The 26,211-nt window shown below is 39.6% G+C and overlaps 1 long non-coding RNA gene across 1 annotated transcript; it reads right to left on the reverse strand.

Annotated features, from left to right (window-relative positions):
• Positions 1 to 18,955: 18,955 nt before the first annotated feature.
• LOC307189745 lies at positions 18,956 to 25,625 on the reverse strand. Its single transcript, XR_013829304.1, has 4 exons — positions 25,599 to 25,625; positions 25,074 to 25,162; positions 23,303 to 23,428; positions 18,956 to 19,095 (listed from the first exon to the last, which is right to left on the reverse strand). It is a non-coding gene; the product is annotated as an uncharacterized lncRNA (long non-coding RNA).
• Between the last annotated feature and the right edge of the window lie 586 nt (positions 25,626 to 26,211).

Raw genomic sequence — 26,211 nt, forward strand, 5'->3', positions numbered from 1 at the left:
TGGTGGCTCAAAAGGAAAGCGTTGCCCTAGCATAGGTCAACAGAAGTGAGTCATATGATGTACGTAGCATTTTAGAGTCATTCAGTTGTTTACTTTTCTTTAATTGTCAATATAGTAAAGAGAAAAATAAAAGTCCATCTGAATCTTTAGCAAAATGAAGACGATTAAATCTGGGAATGTGGGCTCCTTTGAGTTGGGTGGCAATACAGCTTGAAACAAGGGCTTGGGAGTCAGAAAGAATTGGAGTTCCAATCTTCACCCCACCAATTTGTTATTGGGTCATCTTAGTTGATTTCCTTATCCTCATCTTCTTCATCTGTATAATGGGGCCAATAATAGAAGCCTCTTCACTGTTGTTGTGGGGACTAAGTGAAATAATGCATGCAAAGTGCTGAGAAGAGAATTATCAAGAGGCAGAACCTCAGATTGCTTATTCAGGACTCTGCATCTCTGAATTAGTACCAGGATGGTTTCCTATTATTATGAACATCAAAAGCCCTGTTCTCCCCCTGCCTTCCTTTCTGCTTTCTGTCTCTAAGGACAGCAGTAAACCATATATGGAAGCCCAATTAAGCATGCACAACTCCTGTCTGTCTTATCTTAATCCTGCCAGCAATAGAACAGTAATTGTTCAGAGAAACTACAAGGGAAATTATGAGTACAGAGAGCAGACAGTGTTCCAATTGATCTCAATTACTGTCACGAAATTGAGTCTTCTGTCGACATCTAAATTTAACGATCCTTTTTCCCTGAGGATCTGTCCTTCATTGTTGCTTCCTATTGTATCTGTGGTCGGCCTGTCACCATCTGCATTGCATTCTTCATCAGAATGATGGAATTGTTTTCACTCGCCTAGTATCTCCTGTCTATGCTGTTTGCTTCCTAGATCCATGCTCTAGTCTTCTGACATTCGTATCTGAATCTTTTCATTTTCTCTTGCTCAGCACCCAGGGAAGAGCTGTGTTGTGTTTTGGCATCCAGAGAATTGATTTCCATTTATGAGCAAGAAGACAATTTTTCAAAACCTAAACAAGATGAGTGTAGGCTTTGCCCAAAGGATGCAAACATATTCTAAAGTGAATTATTTCCCTCTTTATTTGGGTACAATTAGGAAAGTTAATGATGGGTAATTTTCAGCATCATATGCTTTCACTTTGCTGATTTATAAGTAGGCATAAGCATAATTAGGTGTGCATATGCATGCTCACAGTTTAATGGGCCCTGCATTCCTGGTAATTAGAAGGCTCAGCATGTCGTTGATGTGTCATTTTTCAGGCTAAGGTATGGAAAGCTTTTCAGATTGACTGTCCCCAGGAAATTACATGGAAATTCAAGGTATGTCGTTATATGAGAAATAACGCCATCTTAAGATACATTCACCATCTGTTTTTCTTCTTAAATGGATTCAACAGGTTTAGAAAGTGTGTTTACCTGAAGCGGCGGTTCCTTTTTTTTAAGTTGCGAAGCTCTCGGTATTTAGAAATTAACAGATTTATAGTATTTTAGAACTAGAAGTACATGAGAGAGCATCCAGTTTAGATGAGGTTTTATAGATGAGGTTGTTCGGTCTCAGTAAATTGAAGTGATTTTCCCAAGGTTATATAGTTGTTAAGAAATCTATCATTGGTTTGTCAGAAAATGAAAGGAAGTTATTTTCTGATTGTCAATACAGCGTCTTCATGTCTCTGGAATCCCAGCTTTAGTGCCAGCAGGATCAGCTACATAATTTGTGGAACCCAGTACAAAATAAAATTCAGGGTCCCTTGTTCCAAAATTATGAAGAAGGGAAAGATGGTGACAGTAAGTATTAAATCAAGCACAGAGCAAGCATGGGGTTCTGTGTGGCTGCACAGATCACACATCTTTTTTTTTTTTTTTTTCGTACGCGGGCCTCTCACTGTTGTGGCCTCTCCCGTTGTGGAGCACAAGCTCCGGACGCGCGGGCTCAGCGGCCGTGGTTCACGGATGCAGCCGCTCCACGGCATGTGGGATCCTCCCAGACCAGGGCACGAACCCGTGTCCCCTGCATCGGCAGGCGGACTCTCAACCACTGCGCCACCAGGGAAGCCCCCAGATCACACATCTTTGAAGTTGGTCCTGAGTATTGGATGACATAGAATAGGCCACAAAGAAGTTGTAAGCAAGATGACATGGCGAAAAAGTGTGTGGAGAAATAATTGTGAACAGTATTTCCATGAGCACTGGCCACAGGGCAAGAAGAAAGATCAATATTTTAGAATATTGATTTTAGAAATATTCTAAAATCAATACTACAAAATATTCTAAAATCTAAACTTTTTAGAAAGTTTTCATAATTTTTGAACAACTATTCAAATGCTAGAAACAGAGCATTTCTGGTTAATCAGTATCCAATGACATGTGAGTTATGCTTGAAACAGAGCAAAATTATGCCAACTTTTTAAAATTGAAGTATAGTTGCCTTACAATATGGTATTAGTTTCAGGTGTACAGCATAGTGATTCAGTATTTTTGCAGATTATACTCCATTATAAGTTATCAGAAGATAATGACTATAAAAAGTATTCCAACATTTTACTTATTGGAACTTCCATGTTTTTCAAAAAAGAAGCAAACAAGTAAGATAATGAAGGCATACAATATTTCAGGAGAACCCAGTTATAATAAAGATAATACATGTTTACTGTGGGGATATTTATCGCGTTCAGGCACCGTTAGGTGAGCGATGTAGAAACTAATATCCTTTCTCTGAGGTGCTTTCTGTCAAGAAGAGAAGATAATCTTATAAAGTTACTTTCATAAAAATTAGATAGTTCTGAAAGGTTTAAATAATAATTTCAGAGCTCAGAAAATGAAGACAGACTAAAATGAAACAGAGATAACTTACATTTATTGCTCCTCTATTATGCCAAATATACTAGTGAGTCCTCTTCAAAGCAGTCCTGTGAAATGTGTTATTATCCCGTTTAGTGATGTGCAATCAGAAACTAAGAAAAATAGTTATTTGCTCACAACCACAGACGTCATAAAGAATGGCTTGGGAATGAGATTGCAAGTATATCTGAGCCCATCGGCCAATGCTTCTCAAATGTGGTTCTCAGACCAACAGCATTGGCATCACCTGGAAACTGTTGGACTTGCAAATTCTTAAGCACCACCCCAGACCTACTGAATCTGAATTTCCAGGGCTGGGACACAACTGTCTGTTTAACAAGCCCTTCAGGGGATGTGCTAATAGATGATGTGCTAATAGAGTTTGAGACCCACTCCATTAGACAATGCTCTCTCCCCCACCCGGTGTTGCTTACAACACTTATTGAGTGCCGATTATGAGTCAGATATTCTGCTAGGTCCTTTATGTATTTTAACTATTTAATCATTATAATACTCTAGCAAAGCAAATATTAAGCTTAATTTTTGTAGTATACCTGTTTTCCTCTGGCTTCCCCAGTAGAAAATGAGTTTCCTGACAAGAAAGTTCTTTGCTGTCTGATTCACATTGCACACTTTGTGCCTGCACAATGCTCAAAGGTACTAGGTACTCAACAAGTGCCTAGGAAATGAATGAATGAATAAGTGCATGAACTTGTCTCAGGGCAGACACACAGGAAAAGTCAGGATTTCAATCTAGATCTATTTGTCTCTGAAGCCCAAGCTCTTTAAAACAGAACTTGAGAAATACTTTATGAAAATGTTCGCATTTCAGTTTCTTATTAGCTTTCTCCCATCTGCATATTTTTCCAGAATTTGTGGAGAAATCGGAATCTGAACCTAGGCTGTACCCATGACTGGAATTCAGATACATCCAGGCATGGCTACTGCCTTGATCGGGTTGGATTCTTTGTTTCTTCAAATTTGATTTGGAGCACTTACCATGTACCTTAACACTGAATTGCATTCTAGAAGTAAAGTTTTGAGCAAAACATGAGTTGTACAAGTCATTTTGCATAGCAGAAGGGCTTTGGGGTTGTACAAGGGCGTTATAGAGTCTGAGGGGAGGGAAGGGATAGAGGAGATTGCATGGTGTCTTGATTCTTAACCTGACCTTTTGATTCACACTTTTGCCCTAAAGAGAAAAGGTGTTTCCCTGGGGTGGGGACTGTGAGATTCTGAATTAAAGCAATGCCTCTTCTATGCCTCTAGTGATGAATTTCAATACAGAGGGTGAGAGAGGAGCATTTTTCCCTCTTTAGCATGGAATACAATACGGGTAGCCTCTCTTTAGTGATATTTGCGATGGGGGCTGAAAGTAGTATATAGCTTTGGGTATATTAATAATTGTCTCCTTGACATGACCTCTCCCTAGTCTGCACATGACCACCAGAGAGACCACAGAAAGAGCCCACAAGCTCCAAGTGTCCTCACTCATACCACAATTATGGATAATCCACCTACTCCCTCACTGCAAACAAGTCTCAGCACGGAAAGTTCTTTCCTGACTCTCCTATTTCAAACGCTGCCCTCAACCTCCATCACACTGCATTTCCTTTCTTTATTTTTCTTCATTGCACTGATCACTAGCATATTAAACATCAGTTTGCCTACCGATTTATTACTTATCTCCTTCCATGTGAGCTCCATGAAAGCAAGAACTTTTCTTGTTTTATTCACTGTCATACCATGGCTTGAACAGAAAATGTCCGAGAGGAGGTGTCTAACAAATATTTGATGAATGAATTCATGATCCCAATGTCACGGGGGAGCAGATACTGGCAGAAGTGTTAGAATCAAGGCACTGTAAAAACAGGGTACAAAGGTTAATGAATTATGAGTGACTCTTCTGATGGCTTTTAGAAATGATTGTGGGAGCCTTGGGTGTTGGGGTGTTGGGGTCCTCCATTGTGTAGGTGAGGAATGTGCTGGCGTGATTTCAGTGATTACAGTTAGTGTGATTTTATCTGTATTGACATCTTGGTGAGGCCTGGTGAAGCTTCAATGTTATTTTAAGTCCCGTTCATTATTATTGTGCATCAGGGACTAATGCTACCCCTTGAATTATGGTCAGTTGATGCGTGTTTGGGAACAAGGCTGTACCACGTGACATGGGGCTGAGTCTGAGTTTTCCAGGTATCATCAACCATAGGGAGGCCTTAAATATTTAGACTACTATGACTTTAACTCACCTTTTGTATCTTAAATTAACTGAATGCAAAACAACTGTTAACTGTGCAGAAAGTCTATTCTAGAATCCCAGTGATGCTTTCATAACACACAAATTTGTCCCGGGTGTTGCTTGTCATCCTGATGGAGAATCTGGCAGTCCATCATCTATCTTTCTTTTTGTCCAGTGGACGCTGTTCACTCTGCCTCTGGTCACCTCTGTCCTGATACTGTGCATAGATCCTTTTAATGCCCCATGGCACAGCTAAAGCAAAGCTGTAGTTTAATAAGACGTTATTGAAGGTTCTGTGATAACAGAGGGAAATTCAACAGGGAAAGTAACTTACACTTGCTGTAAGATGTGGTACTCAGGACCTACAGACCAAGACTTTCCCATAACACAAAATTAGCTCTCTGTCTTGAATAGCCATGAAAATGATCTGTTTATGTGCAGGGTTACTGTCAATCACTGTTTCATGCCCACTGGTGATACCTCTTCTCAGGATCATTTACATTGGAAAAGTCAAATTCCTTCTAGGCAAATTCTGCCCTTGTGATGACCTTGTATAATGGCCACTAATAATACAACGTATTATACTATAGTTCCAATCAGCCTGGTTCTCAAGGTGCACATTAATTAGTGTTGAAAAACCTATGTATTAGACACCACCCAGGGTTGAATTTAGCCAAACCTGATCCACTTCCTTTTTAGAGTTTCTCTTCCACTGGCTTTCCTCTGCATTTTTATCCCATACACAGATCCTCAAGAACTACTTCTCATTACTACTGAATATTTCCTTCTGTGTGTTTTTTGTTCTTTTGGGTTTTTTTGCAGTACGCGGGCCTCTCACTGTTGTGGCCTCTCCCGTTGCGGAGCACAAGCTCCGGACGCGCAGGCTCAGAGGCCATGGCTCACGGGTCCAGCCGCTCCGCGGCATGTGGGATCTTCCCAGACCGGGGCACGAACCCATGTCCCCTGCATCGGCAGGTGGACTCTCAACCACTGCTCCACCAGGGAAGCCCGCTTCTGTGTTTTTCATTTTTTATTTCTTTTTTATATCTCATTAAACAAGGGATATTTGTTCATTGCAGAAAATTCAGAAGACACAAATGTACAAACTAAAAGTACAAATAACATCACCAAGCAATGACCGCTGTCAAAATAACAATTGCTCTCTGTTTGTATATACTTATATATGTACTTTAAAAAGCGTATATTGCTATAGTGTTTTATCTTCCATAGTGTGGCATGACTTATACATGTATAACATAATGTTTAAATACTTCATAGAATTTCCATAAACAGATATGGCATGAATTATTTAATCAGTCCTTCATAGTAAGGTATGTAAATTGTTTACAATGAGTCACTAGTATCTGAGGACTGTCATAAACTTACTTTTAGCTACATATTTGTGTGTATCCATGACTGTTTTTAAGATGAATGTCTTAGGAATTGTTGGACTAAATTATTTGGAAAATTCAAACATTTATAATAAATAATATCAAACTGACTTCCAGAAAGATTGTGCCAATTCACGCCAACCAGTAATGTATGTGGGTAGCTATTATCCCATACTTGCACCAACTAGCTATTTTTTCTCCTCTTCCTCTTCTTCCTCTTCCTCCTTTTTTCCTGCCATATCCGAGAATTGAAAGGTTAAACAGGATTTTTCACTTTTCAGTTTGTATTTGTTTTCTATTAAGATTGAACATTTAAAAATATATATTAGTCATTTGCACTTTTGTTATTTTTTTTCTATATCTTCCATCTAGTTTTCAATTGAGATGTTTCTCTTCTTCTTTTTTATTACTGAACTCCCCTTTTCATCAGGCCTGAGATGGAAAAGATTCTGTTTCAGTTGTGGAACATGAAATATAGTCAAACATCAATTTTATTCATTTAATACTCTGAAGCATGTTTCTCTGCCTTCATGTCTGCTGAAACTCTCTGCCCACCTGGTGGGCTCTCTTGATGCTCCACCCCTAGCTGAACCTTACCAGTCCTTTCTTTAACATCTAAATCAATGTTTATCAAGGGTGACTTCAGTCCTGGAACACTTGCTGCTTACACAACTCAGTAAAACTCACTGAGAAAGGGCGCATAATTTTTCTTGAATGGGTCTTATGAAAAATTTCTTAACCTGTTTTTCTTTTCATTTCTTTTTTCAGCTAGATCACAACCTCTTTGTGAACAGGGACCACACCCCTGTTTCCAAAGAACTTGGGTCCAATTTGACTGTACAGTAAGATAAGGGTGTTGGGTGAGGTGAGATAACTAAAAGCTATTGAGTCCCTTCTCTATGACAGACACTGATTTTCCCTTTTTAAAAACTTCTTAGCAATCATATAAGATGCTTTATGATTATTGTCCCAATTTTTCTAACATGGAAATTATGGTTCAGAGAGGTGAAATAACTTGCCCAAGATCACCCAGCTCGTCAGTGATGGGAAAACCATTTCATTCCATAACACATAACCATTTAACTCTAGCACAAGTGTGTTTTTTTTTTAACATCTTTACTGGAGTATAATTGCTTTACAATGCTGTGTGAGTTGCTGCTGTATAATAACATGAATCAGCTATATGTATACATATATTCCCATATCTCCTCTCTCTTTCATTTCCCTCCCACCATCCCTATCCCACCCCTTTAGGTGGACACAAAGCACAGAGCTGATCTCCCTGTGCTATGTGGCTGCTTCCCACTAGCTACCTATTTTATATTTGGTAGTGTGTATATGTCCATGCCACTCTCTCACTTCATCCCAGCCTACCCTACCCCCTCCCCGTGTCCTCAAGTCCATCTTCTACGTCTGCGTCTTTATTCCCAGCACAAGTGTTCTAGTGTCACTGCCTTCCCACCCTTAGCATGGGGCTTCAACCAGGCAGCTAAGTACATGCTTGACAATTTCATTTGTTATTTATCCAGGAGCAGCAAAATATTGTGAGATCAAGTATTTTGTCTATTTCTGGCTCATTCTGATTCCAAGATAACATTCTGGCTTTTATTTCAATACGTAATGCTGGTGAGTATACAGATATCTTCAAAGCTGTAATTCATATCAGCCTTACCTCCTCTTCAGAGGCCACTAAAAATTGCTGGTCACGTCAGCTCACTTCTGAAAGTAGAAATTATATGACCCTTTTCTATAAAAACATTGAGACATGTACAGACACCAAACCAAAACAGGTTGTTATATCCCATTTTCTAAAATTGCAGCAAAGAATATGTTTTCTCCCTTTGAATACCATATTGTCTATTTTTTTCTTTTTTTTTGCTGTGTTCTTTTTTACTTTTTTAGTGTCATTTTATCTCAGAGAAACTGGTTATCTTTCACAATAGATTTTCTCTGGAGGTAGAATGCTCTGCTCACCAGGTGTTGATGAGTTGGTTGTTATCATTATTATAGAAATAAAAAAGGAACAGTGTGAAGAAATAGTGCATAATAGGCTGAGTGATTTGAAAGCAGAATTTTGAATGCTGCATCAGTATTAGGTCATGAGTTCTAGGAGGTGTGATAATATCAGTTATCCTCTACATCACTGGATTTGTCTTATTTCCTTATAGAATTTAATTATATCATTGTACATACACACATCTAATACACATACATATGTGATAGAGCTTCCCTTATAGAAGTTGAACATTTACATATACACATCTAATATAAAATTATTTTATGTATGTGTTTTATATATAGTTAACTTATTGTATGTATTTATGTATTATTTATGTTTTTATTGAATATTTTATTTATGTATACATTTAATTTAGAATTATTTTATATGTGTTTTATGCACATAAAATATATTATGTCTGTATTTTTATGACTAGTTGTTTATGTATTGAGTATATATCTTATATATTTTATGTATTATTTATCTATTTCTGTATAATAAATATTTATTATTTGTGTATGCATTTGATGTATTTTTTGTGTATTCACTTTTCTTATTTTAAAGATGTCCTTCCATCTCTGTGGATAGATAGATATGGTATTCTTCTCAGCATTCTCTTATACTAACCAGACTAAGAGTTATTTGAGAGTAGGGGCTATAGAAGATTTAGCTGACTTATTGTATTGATAATTAGAGATCTGTATGTATAAAAAAGTGAATCAATAAATAAATGCCGTTTGACTTCTTTCTCTGCTTCACCCTCTCTATTAATCAATACAGAGTTTTGCTCTTTCCATCTTCTTTTTTGAGTAGTTTTCTCTCCACTCCCAGCACCACGATGAGACTTTTCTCAGTGGAGAAATCCTGTCAACTTGAGAATCCCGTCACCTCTAGTCAGTCTCCAAAGCTGAACTCAACATCTAAAATGCCCCTCCACCCCTCCTGCGCAGCTAAGACCTGCCACCATCTGGCTTTACCTAAACTCATCACTGGGAACCTCATCCTCTCAGTCCAAAATTCCTCATACTCAAAAGGTCTAATAGTCAAATAAATATGAGAAAGACTAGATTCAACAGGTCTTTATATTGTAGGACTTCTCTGAGCCTCTATTCTGAAAATTTACATAGTAAACTTGTGGCATAGAATGCCATGTTCTCTATATTAGTTTTATGTTTGAATATCCTTCCTTGCACCCTCCCGCTTTCATTTTGAGAAATGCCTGTTGAAGGCCCTGACGTGCTGGGAGAAGTGTGACTTTAGACTTTCTTGAGAGTAGTATTCACATCCTCCCTATGTCTTTGCTCTAGTACTCTGCCTTGAATATTCTCTCTTTCTCTATTCTATCTACTTGGATAAATTTTATGTGTATTTGAAAGATTCAAAAATTGTGATATTTTAAGTTTGTGTTTACATCAAAACAGTGAACCTGTGTATTCAGCTAGGTGTAGAAAAGGTGGAATCTGATAGCAATTTGAGGATTTCCACGGAGAAGGACTAGGTTCTAGTGAAAGAGAGGAGAGTCAGTCAAAGGTAAAAACAGGGAAGTGCAGGTGTCATAGGGACTAAACTGAGTGAAATCTGGTGACGCAGTTTGATGATGCTAACTTTGACAGAGAAGTGGGTAATGATGGAGACCATGAAAAGTGAGAGGTCATCAGCTACCTTTATGAGGACCATGCCATTAGAATAAGAGCACAGAACCCTAAATGGAGGGAACCGACAGAGTGGGGCTAGATGGTAGTATGTCAAAGGATACCTACCACATGTGCTTCAGAAAAGTGGTCATAAGCTGGCAGTGAAATAGGGTGCAGCTTAAAGAGAAGAGAATCAAATAAGTGATTCTTCTTGAAATGTTGCCATTTGCAGCAACGTGGATGGACCTAGGGAATGTCATACTAAGTGAAGTAAGTCAGACAGAGAAAGACAAATAATATATGACATCACTTGTATATGGAACCTAAAAAATAATACAAATGAATCTATATACAAAACAGAAACAGACTCATAGACATAGAAAACAAACTTATGGCTACCAAAGGGGAAAGGGCATAGAAAACAAACTTATGGCTACCAAAGGGGAAAGGGGGGAGGGGATAAATTAGGGGTATAGGATTAACAGATATGCACTACTCTATATAAAATAAATAAGCAACAAGTATCTATTGTATAACACAAGGAACAGCATTCAATATCTTGTAATAACCTATAATGGAAAATAATCTGAAAAAATATGTATATAACTGAATTACTTTGCTGTACACCTTAAACTAACACAATATTTCAGATCAACCATACTTCGGTAAAAAAAAAAAAAAGGGGGGGATTCTTGCTTTTGGGTCAGGATAAGGAGAAATGTGGTGCCTATTTTAAAGCAGAGCAAAGGAGCCGCGGATGATGGAGAGGCTGACAATTCTGGAAAGAAGGGATCTAATGGTGGGTGAAATAATCCATAAGAGGCAGGAGAACAGGCTCAAAAGCAAAGGAGTAAACGAATCTGAAATTTTCATATAGTGCTAGAGCCAATGAAAACTGACACAATCTTTCTGGAAATAAATTTGGTAGTAGGTATTGACTTCAATGTGGTTAGTTCCTCTGATCCAGCAATTTTGCTTATAGGAAACTTGTCTACAGAAAGAAGTAGAGGGGCTTCCCTGGTGGCGCAGTGGTTGAGAGTCCGCCTGCCGATGCAGGGGACGCGGGTTCGTGCCCCGGTCCGGGAAGATCCCACATGCCGCGGAGCGGCTGGGCCCATGAGCCATGGCCACTGAGCCTGCGCGTCCAGAGCCTGTGCTCCGCAACGGGAGAGGACACAACAGTGAGAGGCCCGCGTACCGAAAAGAAAAGAAAGAAGTAGAGATGTGTGCTCAGATTTGTAGCCAAGGCTGTGCATTACAACAAAATTTTAGAGTAGTGAAAAACTGGAACCAATCCAAATTCTAAAATATGTGTATAATTAATTATGCCATACATTTCATGGAATATTGTGCTTTTGACATAATTTAATGGCCTGGGAAAATTCTTGAGTATTAAGTGAAATTAATGCTATTTTAAAACTACATAGACATATGATTGGAACTATGAGAAATATGCATGCACATACACACAGAAGCAGCAGAGAAAGTTAACAGGACTTATCTCTGGATTGTGTGATTGTAGATGATAATTGCATTCTTTTGGTCAAGGTCCTATATGTTAAATTTCTTCATGAAAAAGAAATATTCATTTTACACTCAGAAAAAATATTATTAGAAACACAGCCTTTAGTTCCAATTCTGTCACTTTTTACATTTGAAGATTTTCTATAGTCTTTCTTATACACATGGAGTGAATTCAGTCCTCCTTCAAAGACTCTGATATTACCCTCCCAGATTCAAATCCATGTCCTGGCTTCATAATTTTGTGATGTGAAAGTCACCTACCCTCTTTAAACCTCCGTTCCCTCATCTGTAAAAGAGGGTTAATAATAGTACCCATTTTGCTGGGGTATTAAGGGAGTCACATAAGCTAATGAATACCTAGTACAGTGGTTGGCATAGAGTAAATCCTCAATATTCGATATTAATATGAGCGACTTTAAACCAGGGATATCTATCTCAACCAGTTGTGGAAATTAAATGACCTAATGTATTTTAAAACGTCTATATCAGGGTCTGGCACACTGGACACCCTCAAGAAATACTCATTTCCCTCCATGACCCTTCGGCTGAGCCTTTCCTTTCCCCCCTTCCTCTAGAGAGGGGCAAGTCCTCCAAACAGCAGGCAGGAAGCCAGGCGTAGATTGTGCCGCCACCTAGCAGACCACTATTTGCTCACCCAGGCAGCCTGGTGTCTTTTTTTTTCTCAAGTCTTCAGGAAATCACATAAACCTATTTGTCACAGACACAGGATTTCTGCTGTCCTTGCCCTCTGCAGGATTGACTTGCTTTTTCTTCCTAATGCTGTTTGGTGGAAGGTTTTCATTTGTGAGGCAGCCGAACCAGAACCAATTGCATATCACTGTACAGGATGAGAAATTGAAAACCGCAGCAGCATCCCTTAACCCAGAGAGTTCTGGTCAGCCCAGGGTCGGAAATGAACAGGACTTAGAGAAGGGGTGGCCAAGCAGGCACCTTGGGCCCCCATGGTGCACGTGGACCCCAGACAGCAGAGCTGCTTCTCACCTAGTTTTGCCTCTTTTATCACCTGGGCCTCCCAGGTGATAGGAAAGGAACCTGCTTTCCCTCTACCCAGGGTAGAAGACAAAGACAAGAACAGTGCAGACCACGGTGTAGAATGGCCCCCCTGTGCCCCCTTCTTTGGGAATCTAAGGACACATGCAGGGTGGATTAGAAATTGTGTAAGTTAATAAAAACCTTTCATATCTAATGAACACATTTCCCAATGTTTCATGGGAAACAGAGAAACAACATGGACCTTCAGTCACGTTTTAGTCACTCTTTTGCAGTGTGATGCTCAGTTATTTCACCTCCCTATGCCTTAGTTTCTCCAATTTTAAATTGAGAATAACAGCAATCATGACATAAATTTGTGAGATGACATGAGAATATGTCAGATAATGTGCAAATGCCACAGTGTTTGACACTTGGTGGGTTATCCAAAAAGAAGAAACAGAAGCAGCAGCCTCTTACTGGGCTGTTCTGTGCTGTGAGGTAATGGTGATGGGGGTGGGCGCTGTAAGGGGACTTTCCCGGTCTCTCAGGGTTTTCCATTTGAAACCAAAAGTTCTGTGATCACCAAACCTGGAAAAAGAGTCCAGTCTCCAGGCTGCAGGCAGGCAAATTAGAAAGTGTCAATCAATTACTTGGGGTCTACTGTGGGTTATTTCTTGGTTAACATGGCTAGGTTGGCTAGGAATCAATGGACCTGGGCTGCAAGCCCAGTTCTTTTATTACCTCCCGCTGAGCCCTTGCGTAAGCATATACCTTAGTCATTTATTCCTGTGTCCAGAGATGTGAAGTGACTTGTTCAATTTTGCTTATCTCGTCAGGGCTAGATTTCAAATCCTTTGTCCGATTTTAAATCCTGGTACACTCTGATTACAGATGTTTTGAAGCAAAGCATTCCTTTAAATCGTATTGATATTGAATGGTTGCCTATTCAGTGTATCGTAGAGTTAGCCCTGCCAGCACTAATATCCTCCTCATATTGCTCAAAAATTGGGACAAATTCTAGAGAATTTATTTTAAATTAGGTGATTCTAAAAGTTCAGAAATTACTTACAATCTCTGAGATTTAGTTACTCTGTTTGAGACGTTTTCGTTAGCCTGCCCATGTTTTACAGCCCAACCCAGAGAAGAGACTGGATTTAGGGAAACAATGTGAGCATTTTTTTTTTAATGGGAAAAAGGTATACAACTTTATTGAAAACATTAAATGGAGAGATACACTCTATTCATAAACTGGAAAATTCAGTTTCATGTAGATGTCAATTTTTCCCAAATTTACCCATAGACTCTACTGGGTTCCATTCACAATCTCAAAGGGGTTTTTATTGGTATAAATAGACAAGCTGATTCTAAAATTTATATGGAAGAGCAAGGGCCAAGAATAGATCTTAGGAGATCATATTTTACACAGGGGTAGATAAAATGACCAGTGGGACAAAATAGAAAAATAAATTGTGGTATGTTCAAAGGATTAATATACAGAAAGGAAAATGAGTGCCCTACAGCTACACACAATGAATTTGGATAAATCTCAGAAACACAATACTGAGTGAAAAGGCAAGTCACAGGAGAATAAACACTACGATTCAGCTTATATAAAATTCAAAAACGTGCAAAACCAAAACAAAGAAGGGGCCTCTTTGGGGTTCATACTGGTTTAGGGGCAGGTGAAAGTTTGAATGTTCTCTTTCTCCACACTCTTTTATCTTTTCATTCCACCCCTGCTCCCTGCCCACCCCACCTGTTCATATAGAACAGCTCACACATCTATATACTCCTTACCCTTTTTCTGTAAAGTCATGGAACAGAAGTTTGGAGTCATAGGACCTGGCCTTAAATCCTAAATCTGCCACTTCTTGAATATGTAAGATAAGTCACTTTAATCTTTGATCTTTAGTGTTTTCACTCACAAAATGAGGATAGTGTCATCCACCTCTGAATGGTATCGTCTAGATTACATCAAACCTGGAGCATACACACCAGTTCATGAGAAGCTGTTAAATCTTCAGTTAATCTATCTCTTGTTGCTTGCAAGCAACATCTAGACATCATTCTCAGGACCCATGCTCTTGACCTCTTGGGGAATGGTGAACAATCTTGGGGTCATAGATGATTCATCACAAGTGTTTGGTTTTTAGTAAAGCTGAATCTTCTGGATTTACCTTCCTTACTGTGGGTCTCTTGGGAAGCAGGTATACTATGCAATGGATCATTTAAAAGGTATATTGTCTCTCGAATGCTATGTTGTGTAATGATGCCTTATTGTTGATCTACTAAATTTATTTAGTCAGAATAAATTAAAGTGGTTGTTGGGTATGAGAAAAGCAAACCACAATGGATTGGGATCTTCTTTTTCATTGACTATAGCTTAAACATAATTTTGAGGGTTAAGAAGAGGAAAGTCTAATACAGGAAAAGAGGTAGTTGTAATATAGGAATGCAGAGGTGCAACAACATTAACATTCACACGCGCACACACACACACACACACACACACACATATAGAAAGATATTAAAGTGCTCATAAAAATGAACAGGATTTTAATTTTATACCATCGTTAGGTTATAAGAAAAGCATACACTTAATAACAAAAGTAATAAAACCAAAATTGAAAAAACTCCAGGGATATGTCATCCATAATCCCACAACCCAATGTCAGCTTCTGTTTACATTTTAGAGCATTTCCTCAAATAATGAAGGATTTTTATAAACACACAAGCATAATTTGAGCTCAGCATTTAAACACACAGAACAAGTGTCTTGCAATAAGTCAGTTAAGAATGTTTTGCTCTCAATATCTTTCATCATTTCCTACATAGTGCATTTGGCCTCAGAACAAAATGGGTGTATCAAGGGAAGAAGGTACCTAATAGGCTTTCTGGTGCCCGACTCAGATAGGAGGAAAGGATGCCTGATCCTATGACACAGTAAAGTCAGGCTACACTTGCAAGGTCTCTAAGATTCATTTCTGCTTCCATGGTGTCCTTGTCTTTTGAGGTAGCAACTCAAAGACTCCTCTAGTGACAAAAGCCTGAGGAAATCAGGCCTGACCTCTCTTGCCACGTTCAAGCAGGCTGCCAAGCTATTGCCTGGTAGAGGGCAGCTGTGATTAACTGAGATCTCTTGCTTTCAGTCATAGAGTCCATTTGCATGTATTTGATGCCTTCATTCAAATTGATTCATCTCAATTAGTTGGGGAATGGAGTGACAGTAGGATGAAAGGAAAGGGCTAGAAAGAGTCTACAAATTGCTTTGGTAACCTCTAACCTTCTAAAGTTTAGAAATGGTAAAGAATAGCTGGCTAGTTTCCTACTGGAAATTCAGAACAAATTCAATAAGAGAGAGAAACCATTTAGCTTTGACTTTTAAAATATTTTATTGCCCTTATAACATGAAAATCTGAAAAGGTTTCCTATTCAAATCTAATTCCAAAAGAGAGGCATTTATAATGAGTTTAAACCTCTTCAGACTCAATAAATTCTCATGTCTCCTCTCCCAAATTCAAATTCACTTCCAGAAGCACAGTGATCACCCGTGTTCATAGGATAGCAGAGCTGGAGGAAAGATTACAAGGGAAGACAGGCTATTGAGGTACCCATGGCCCTTTATCTTGAAAGCTCAAACCCATGCTTTAATTTTCCGAAGAATCCCTGCCAGACAACTTGGCATCCCATGCTAACTCTTAAAAATTTTTTTGAAATTATACATTTCATATCTTGGAACCTTACCATCTTTTTCTTCCTTGGATATAGATTGATGTGCTCCTGTTCAGAATGTGGTAAAGTGTTTGTTTAGCAGACATATTTTAAACCATGAGTAGAGTGAAGGAAAGCTTCTGTGCATGTGTCTGATCAATAAGTCTATCTGACCGTCAAGAGTTCTGGCAGAGATGGGGAAAGTTAATTTCCAAGTCCATTTCAATCATTAGACCCCTGTGTAGTTATCATTTTACTTCAACAAATTCAAGGAAAGTATCCAAGGATGGTTCTAAGAAAACAGTATTGAGCATCAAGTCTGAAGTGTGAGATGTAGTCAAATTAAAATTGAGAAAGTGAGTAACAAGGTCACCACTCAGAGATGAAAAGACAGTTTGAGATTATATTGTGAGTAGAGGGCATTGCTCCAGTATTTCAGGATTTAGTTTGTCAGTGGTAGAGGGGTACTGGATTCCTGCCTTACAGGGTTTCACCAGGGGATGTTTCATGAATGGGAAGACCTGGACAAGGATATATAAAGATAGGGATGTCTTCTCTTCCACAAGTGTGGAAGAAGAGGTTTCTCAGGAAGATACTCAAGAGCCCAGCTGGTGAGCGTCTGGTCATTATGAAAGTCTCTTGACGATCTCTCGTCTGTAAAGTGGTGTGGAGCCTGAGTCAGAGATGTCCTCCATCTGGATACTTTGGTAGGACTCTAATTAGCAACTCAGGTGTCTCACATCTGGTCATATTGCCTTCTAGCCCTCCCGTGCCCTGTGTTCTAGTCCTAGTGACAAGGGAAGGGCTAGTAGTAAGGTGTGGCTGGAGGGTGCAGCTAGGGTGGACTGCTGTAGGGGACCTTTTGTCTGACTCCTGGGAACATTACATCACTTTGTAGCCCAAGTTTAAATTGAAGCCTAATTTTAATCCTTAGTTCTAAAGATGTTCTGATGAGACTAAAGCCTGGTGTTGCCAATCCCACTCCTTTCCAAGGTGGGGATTCTTCTCCTCACTCCCACTCCCCACTCAGTTGGGACTCCTGCGATGGGCTCTGTTGCCTCCTAGAATCTTCCCAACCTTGCTCTGTGATTCCCCATTGCCAGGCTCAATCCACTTGCAGGGAAAACAAGTTTCTGGTTATCAGTAACGGCCTCCAAAGATTGTTCTAATTGTACTTCCTGACAGCTAGCTCCTTTTTGCCATCAGAGGTATCTGTGATGTTGACTATTATTTGCTTTCCTCAGAACACAGATGTTAGAGGGGAATCCCCAGTATAATTCGCCTCACCCCTTAAGCCCAGATGGCTTTGAGCACTGTATTAGGATTTATGTCTAGAAGTACAAACCCCTCTGTATGATGTTAGGTTCTCCAGAGAGCAAATTCTCCCTTAGCCTTTTTTCTTCTATCCAAGACTTCAGTGACTTGGATGAGGCCCCTCCACACTGGGGAGGGCAATCTGCTTAACTCTATGCATTCAAATGTGAATCTCATCCAGAAATACCCTCACAGACACACCCAGAATCATGTTTAATCAGGTGTCTGAGCATCCCATGGCCCAGTCAAGTAGACACATAAAATTCATCATCACACCTTTCCCTCTTTCATTCCAGTGGCTGAAAAGCATATTTTCCACAGCCATAATCACTAAATTTGGGGTCATCAACATGAATAGGATGCTGCAAGAGCACACTTTCAATGTTCAGCCTTGGAGAAGTAGCTTAAGGGGAAAGGGTTCTTTTGTTATCGTTTTACTGTTGCTGACCTCCATTTCCTCCAGATGCCGTCCCTACTTGTGGCCCACACCCTCACCCCTGTTCCATCCTCACCTCAGGTTTGCCGCCCTGTCTTCAGGTTCTACCCCTGTAGGAGCAGACTGGGTTCCCGCCTTACCCTTTGCTGAAAACAAGTTCCATAAGGCATGATAAGAGTTATCACAGCTGTCTTCTCCTGTGTACTTACCATGTGCCATGTTTTACAGATATTAGCGTGCTCAATCCTCACAGCAACCTCATGGGCGATGATGATTCCTGTTGTGCAAATATAGTGACTGAAATGCAAAAGGACTGTGAACTTGCTCAAGGCCACACAGCTATTAAATGGTAATGACACAGTTTAAGTGCACACGCATCTGACGCCCAAGTCTGGGCACACCATTGTAACGCGCTGTATGACCTGCCCCCACCTCTCCAAACTGCTTCATGAAAGGCTGAGTAACTGCTCAAGTGGAAATTTTCATCTCTGATTCAGCCTGGTAGTTCCACATAGATCCAGACTCAGTGATCTTTTCCAAACATCGGCATAAACAGAAGGATTGAAAATCCTATGTGACTTCCCTGTGAGCAATTAAAGGGCTGCATTTTGTAGCATGCTATTCACCCTTCACTATTCATCATCACAAACTTTCAGACACGCTGAAGGTCGCGATTGAAAACACAGTTATTTTAAGAGATGGCATTGTTCTCAAAAGCCACAGTAGGACCGTCGCAGAATGATTTTTAACTCAGATCTATATTCAGAGATGAATTCTTCTTTTGGCTCAAATGACGCAGGTTTTGTTAGTTGGGGTGTGCGTAGGAGGTGAGGGGATAAAAAAGGGGGTGGGACAAGTACCCATTCTATCCGTCTCTTGCTCACCTTTTGATAGTTGCTTATTTCCCCTGTACATGGCAAACACTTTCAAACTCCTTGCTCCAGCCTGGCATCTCCAATTCATTTAATTTGTCATAGGAATATTTCTCAGTAAGGGCAAACCTTTAAGGAAAATTGAAAATGTAAGACACATGCATAATGAAATGTTTTTGCAAAAAGATGCAAGATTTTGTTTGAGTCCTGTTTTCCTCCGAATTTGTACTGGGGAATATATTAAAAGCACTCCCATTTTTCCCCTGAGATTTTGCTTTATGTTCAAATACTTTCTCTACTTCCGTAACTAATCACCAAGGAAGACCTGGAGATTTGGGACATCAAGATATGGGGGGAGAAGCTACACTGTATGCAAATGATGGGTGATGTATTGTGATAGAAGGAATTATCGATCTCAATCCTCTAGTTCTCTGTAGTAATATCATATATTCACTCTCTTGCCCTTCGGGGCAGCACACTCTTCCACCTCTGGCCTTTGGGTTTGCCCATGTGACTTGTTTAGCCAACTGGTTTTCAGCAGATGTGTCACGAGCAAGGGCTTTTCTTCTTGCCCTTGTGCCATCACCATAAGAAGAACATACCATCATAGCTCACATGGCATGAGCGGGCGATCTGACCGCGACACCTGTCACCCCATTGATCGTCAGCGTTAATTTGGCCGATCCGGCTGGCTAAGCGAGCATCCACTCCCCGCTTCACCACTCCAGTGCGTGCATCCCCCCTGAAGCTGCACGCTCAGTCTAAGAGGACGACCTACCCCGTAGAGGACTTTTCTTCCATCAGGGGTTTACGAACAGCTGCGGTGCCCTGCTAGAGCCTCCAAACATTCACGAAATGATTGTCAGGGCTGAAATGCAGAGTTACTCGGTTTCAAATCTAATGCTTTCTTCTACCATTTCTCTTCCACTCATACTCATTTATGTCTCTTGCCTTTTCTTTTCTCTAGTCTGACCTTTAGAGGGTTTTGTTCATGAACTTTCTCTTTTTACGTGGTTTGTGAGATGCGGTGAAGAAGCCCAGGTTCACAGCCTCAGCCTTTCCTCTGTGTAGGCCTCGGGCCTTTAGAGATCATTCGTTAATAGTCTCAAAGGATTACTTTGTTTAATACTCTAGGAAATGCCCCAGATGACAGCTGTCATTTGAAGCAGTAATGTGGACTCCAAGATATTTTTAATTAAAAGTGTACTGAGGTGTAGCTTCTCTGGGGAAATGTCTATTACAGTCTCTTGCCCATTTTTCAAAAAAAAAAAAAAAAAGTACACTGTTTGAAACCAGCCTTTGGCCTCCTGTTTGTCACGAAGTTCCCTGCAGTTCCTGGCGCCCAGTCACTAGGATAAGAATTTCTCCTTGTGTCCACAGGATGGCAGTATAGGTCAATGTTAAACCTCCCTCTACACAGCCCTTCAAAATCCCACAGTGGGGTTTTGTTCAGAATTGGCACTCAACTCTCCTTTTCTCCATATGCCCATAGCCTCTTGCAACCCCAGCTCTAGACGTTTCTCACTTTCCTTTTTTCCGAATCAAACAACGGCAGCCCCTTCAGTTCACAAAGGACATTTATGAATGAAGAGCCATACAATACCCCAGCTTCATTATAAAAGCCCCCCAGACACAGGAGGCAGGAGTCCAGCTGCCCACAAAACCACATGCAACTAAGCCTTAGTTTGGGGCTGCTGAGTAGTTGTTTATAAATAGCAGTGGTCAGTTACACATTGTCAGCAACCTGAGCTAATCACTGTTAATCAATAAAGTCATTGAAGTGTAATAGCCTCATTGGCAGTAGATGGGCTAAGGTCCAGCCTATGAGGAAACAGTCCTCGTGAACAGTCAGATGGTAATTATTTAATCAGAGCAGCGTGGTCTCTAACAGATCCAGTATGGAGAAATGACTACAAAACCACGTTTGAGACATCTTTCCTGTGGTCCAGGAAAATGAAGTGAGGCGAATGAAGTCTTTTTGATTTGGGAAATATTGGGAGCTGCTTCCAGAATTTGAATACGAAACAAGGAACAAATAATTAAAATAGCATTCATTCTATTCTACATGAGGGAGTAATTTTTAAAAAGCTGTCTTTTCTTTTCATCTCTTTAAACAGTAAGACGTTCTTCTAAGGTACACATAAGGCCAGGCATTATATTCGCTTGGAGAAAACTGCCCTATACCTTAAGTTTCTTTATTTCTCATAGTAACAATGCTTTCAAAATTGAGAATTAACCAAGGAAAAGGTAAGATATACCTAGAAATTTGTCCTTTAAAAGTCTTTTTTGTACTGTTCCCTGCAGTGGAAACACCTTCTTTGCTTATATTCCCTTTCCTATAGTCCTTTTTTAAAAATAGTATTATGCATTATTGAAAAGCCAGTGCCGTATCTTTCCCTTCTTTATCTTCCACGGTGCTTAGCATGGGTTTAGGACAGGCTTTTTGCTCTAAATACACACTGTTTAATTCTTTGCTTAATGAACAGAGTGTGAAAATAAATTCCTGGAGATCTTCACCTCACTAAGAAGTGAAGACCTAACATTTTCGAGTCTAAAACTTTATCAAGGCCAAAGTAAATGCCAACACTCTGCAAAATCACTGCACAAACTTCTTCAGCAAAATCCTAAAAAAAAAAAATTATTGGAATCTTCTAAGATTAACATGGAAAGATGTAGAAATGAAGATAAAATAGGGTCATGTTTAACTTAAACTCTAGCCTTTCTTTCAGGAAATAGAGGAAAATTATTTTGATATTATATGATAGATGCAATTTTCCTAATACTACTTTCCAAATCGCAAACGTGTGTGTTTGTAGGCTTGAGGAAAATGATGTATTTTTGAATGCAAGTGGAGAGGTTTAACAAAGAAAGCCTTTCCTAGTCCCTATGGGTGGAAATCAGCTTTAGACTGTTAGCAAACACATCTAAAAGTTCAATGAACTTCAGTTAGTTGCTATGCCAACCAGCAGAAGACCTGTCCAGATATGAATTGATCACACAAATAAAATCTCCCCAAAGATAATGCTTGTTTGGCTTAAGGGCATAGTCTTTGTAACAACCCTTGAAAAATCAGAGGTCTGTCAGTTTGGAGAATTTATTTGGACCACTATCCAAATTTCCTCAGTGTATTATAAAATACTTTAATTTTTTTTCATAGAAAATCGAGCAGCTGCTTCCGGGGCAGAAGTACCTTTTTTTTTCGTTCCCCAAGTATAAAAGTAGCAAATACAGAGAAAGTAACATATACGGTGGGTCCTGATTATGAGAAAGAAAGAGTGGCTAGAGCTAAAGCAGTGAATCTTGGGAGATGCTTTTGATTCCATTTTCACCTTGTGATATGAAGTTGGGCAATTTATCTTCATTTCTTAGCAACACAGCTCCCACATGCTGCCATGGATAGAGTCTCTAAGCACTCTATGTAAAAAGCCCCCGATGAATGCCTTTTGAAGAATTTCCTTGTAGGGTTTGCTCTGAGGTTTTGTGAGCTCCATATCCAAGGAGTGAACTAATTTGAAACTAAATAAATAGGCAACATGGGTAATATGTTAGTTGACACCAACTTCTAAGGAGTTGGAGGAGAAAACAATACGATGAATAATTTTTTATATTCCATTATTATCCCCTTGGACACTTAATCTGGATGACTTGTTTCTGTTGTTAGACCTCTCTTGAGGTACCTGAGGAGTGTCTAATCTAAGGAGTAGAAAAGAGTGGACAAAACATTTGGGAATTGCTATGATATATGTGCTATGATATATGTGAACTTTAATAGAAAGGCCTAGCAACAAAAACCCATGAAAGAAAGTCACTGAGCATTTATTATTATGTTTTGTATAATGTGAACTTGACCACTCATATTACTCTTACTCTAATTCCTCATCCCTGCATTTGTTCAGAATTTGACTTTTTAGCTTTTATCTCCCATTGCTAACCCTATATTCACCCTTAAATCCACACGGAAATTCAGATTCTCCAGTGTATATCCTTTGTGACATCTGCAGGACTCACTTTTGTAAGAAGTGTTAGTTTTTACCCTCTGGATCACTCCACTTATTCTTCATTTCTGGATTTACACTACACATTAGCTAATTTTGCCTTTGGCCTCTCCAAGAGAGCCTTAGATTCCCCAACAAAGGGAGTGGATATTGTGAATATTAATGATTTTAGATTAGGGTCTTTCTATAGTTCAGAATAAGTAACAGATCCTTGACAACAGGTATAGGGACTGTAATGTAAATTCCTGGAGCAAGAATACTATCTGAAATATGCTCAATGAAATTCACAATTGTGTGTGAAAACAAGAAAATGATAAGCCAGTAAGTGAACAGGTACTTACTTCTCAGTGGGGAAGTTTGGTCTCTTTGCCCTTGGTAGTCAAACTGTGTCATATCTCCAACAGTAACCTCATGGAACTCTTCATCTTGGGTTCCGATCTCACAGGAAGTAATACAATTTCTATAGCCTGAAATTAATTAATTCTAAATTTATATCCCAAAGCAATTCCAGCACTCAGAGATACAAAACATTCCACCTTTCTGCTTTTTAGTAATGGTTGAGATTCAAGAACTCATTTGGAAAGAAAAAAAAGGAAATATCTACCTTAGATAAATATTCACATGGTTGCATATTCCCACAGGTAGCTTCCGATAAAGGCTGTGACTTAGAACGTCTGCAAGTCAATTATGATTCTTAACCTGTTTCCTCTCTCTGCTGTTTAATAAACCAACACTGGGCTGTTGAAGGAAAGAAATCTTGAGTTAAAAGGTACAATTTTAAAAGTGTTCCTAAATAAATATTTGTAATTTTTTAGGATAAGTTATATATTACGTGTCAATTGGAGTGATCTGCTTCATAGTTGTGGAAGGGGTTACTGGGAAGCATGGTGGTGATCTGGTGGCAGTGGGAGAATCCAGGGCAATGGTGACCTTGGTGCACTACTCCTGGAAGTGCTAAAGAACTGAGCTGTGCAGAAGTATTGATATTTTATACTATTCCCAATATCTCATGGACTAGTACTGTGAAACTAAATTTGTAAGCGAGTGTTATCCTTACAAGAAAAATGCACATTCTTCTCTTTACAATTCTCCCTTGCTCCCACCCAGTGGGAAATAGTGGTGAGGTGCAAAAGGGGTATTTTTTTAGGAAATAGTGTTTGAGTCTGGGATGGAACAACTAGGGAGAGAGGATGACAAACAAAACTTTCTAAGAGCCATGTAGCTGGTAACCCTCAAGGGGGAGTTAAAGGGACGGCAGTCAATACTATTAACTTTGGTTTTCCAACTGCTCTATGGTGGCTTAGGGGTTCAGCGAGGTGGTTCCAGCTGCTGTGGAAGTTTGTGGAGAGTGAGGAAGAACACGTGTGCTGTGGTTCCTCAAGCTTCATTTTAATCAGAGTAGCTTTATTTTTATCTGCTTTTTATATTGGGATTCTTTGAAGGATTGTTAATAGGGAAGAACTTTATATTCTAAGTTAATCACTAAAGGGATGTAACCCATAAGCTTAAATTATAGATAATAGCCCACCTCTGGGAACTCTGCCTCCCAGGTAATGAACTTTAAGCTAAAATACCTTTGTTTAGCTCATAGGAAACATCCTAACCAGTCCCACCTACGAATGGCTGCAAGAAGGATTAACACATCCCCTCCAGAGTCTAGCCGGAACCAGGACGTTATCTCCTCCCCTTTTAGTATAAAAGAAACCTGAATTCTAATTCAGGGAAGATGGTTCTTTGGCACATTAGTCTACCATCTTCTTGGACTGCTGGTTTTCCAAATAAAATCACTATACCTTGCCCCAACAACTCATCTCTCGTTGGCCTGTCGTGCAGTGAGTAGTACAAGCTTGGACTCAGTAATAGCATCTCATTTAAGAAATCGTGTCTTTAAGAAAAATAGAATTACTGACAATAAAAACCTGTTGCACATTGAGGAGCTCTGCGAGAAGGGTTGGGTCTTGTCTTTAAGTCAGTGAAACAGTAAAGGGTAAAACCTCTGTGCCTTGATTCCCCACATCAGCAGTTCACAAAGTGCAGTCCCTCAGTCAACAGTATCAGTATCTCTTGGGAACTTGTTATAAATGCAAATTATTGAACCCTACCCAGACCTACCTGCTACAGAAATTCTAGAAATCAGCATTTTAATAGGTCTTCAACTGATTCGGATGCATCCTCAAGTTTGAGACCAATTTCCACAGAGCCTAATTTAGTTTACGAAGCAAAAGAAATGAGGTAAAATGAATAGGAAGGAGCTATTAGTCCAGTTTCTAAGGAAAACCTCTTCCAAGTATTTCAAATCAGTCCCATCCAGTCCAAATCTTTATAGAGAGGATTGTTTTTCAGTTTCAGGGACAAGAAAATGCCTCCAGTCCGTCTATTCCTCAAGCCCCATAAATATTAGTCAAAATGAAGCACTATCCTTACAACTTAGAGCCATTGAATAGCCCCTTGACAACCCAACCTCAGCCCAAAAGTGTTTACTTGAAAATAGGCAGAATTATGTAGGAGTCAGTGATAAAGTAACCGACAGATTCTAATGTCTACTGGGTAGAGGCAGTCCTGTATTTCATGGACTCATTTTTAAAAAATAACCTGTTTATAAATTCCACCCCATCTAGGTTACTAGATGATGCACACCTTGGAACAGTGCTGGAGGAAGCTGTAGTCAAAGGGAATGAGGTAGAATGAGAGGGTGTCCACTGTCTTCCTAGAAGCAGGACATCTGCAGCAGAAGTTGCCTTCCTGGAATGATGATACCTCTATGTGAGATTGTTCCGAGAGATGGATTCCACTGGAGATGCATACGGACTTTTCCTCAAGTCTAAACCCAGCTCTTCTCAGGGTTTTCGTTCAGTGATGGTACACCACTAGATGGCTCCAGAGTATCTATCCTGTGCTTGAAAGGCCAGAGATGTGAAAATTAGAGTGTACTTTGTGAGCCATCCCCAACCATCTTCCTCCACTATTGACTCCTACTCAACCGAAAGCGATGTCTCATTTTCTCTCCTCCATCTTCCAAGAGTAGCCCAGTGATGGTGTCTCTAAGGGGGGGAGGGGGGGGGAATAAATGTTTCAGACCAGGAAAGCTCTTGTTTTCTCCACATTCCAAATTTTAAAACTCAGCTTCAGGCAGATGATATGTGTATCCTGAGTGTGTAGAGTAACATTCTGTCCTTAAATATTATAGCACTTCGTAACTTCGGTGGTTGTTATTAGGGAATGTAATAACACAAAAACAGGTCAATGATTC

This window comes from Stenella coeruleoalba, assembly GCF_951394435.1.
Source record: "Stenella coeruleoalba genome assembly, chromosome: 8".
Lineage (NCBI taxonomy): Eukaryota > Metazoa > Chordata > Mammalia > Artiodactyla > Delphinidae > Stenella > Stenella coeruleoalba.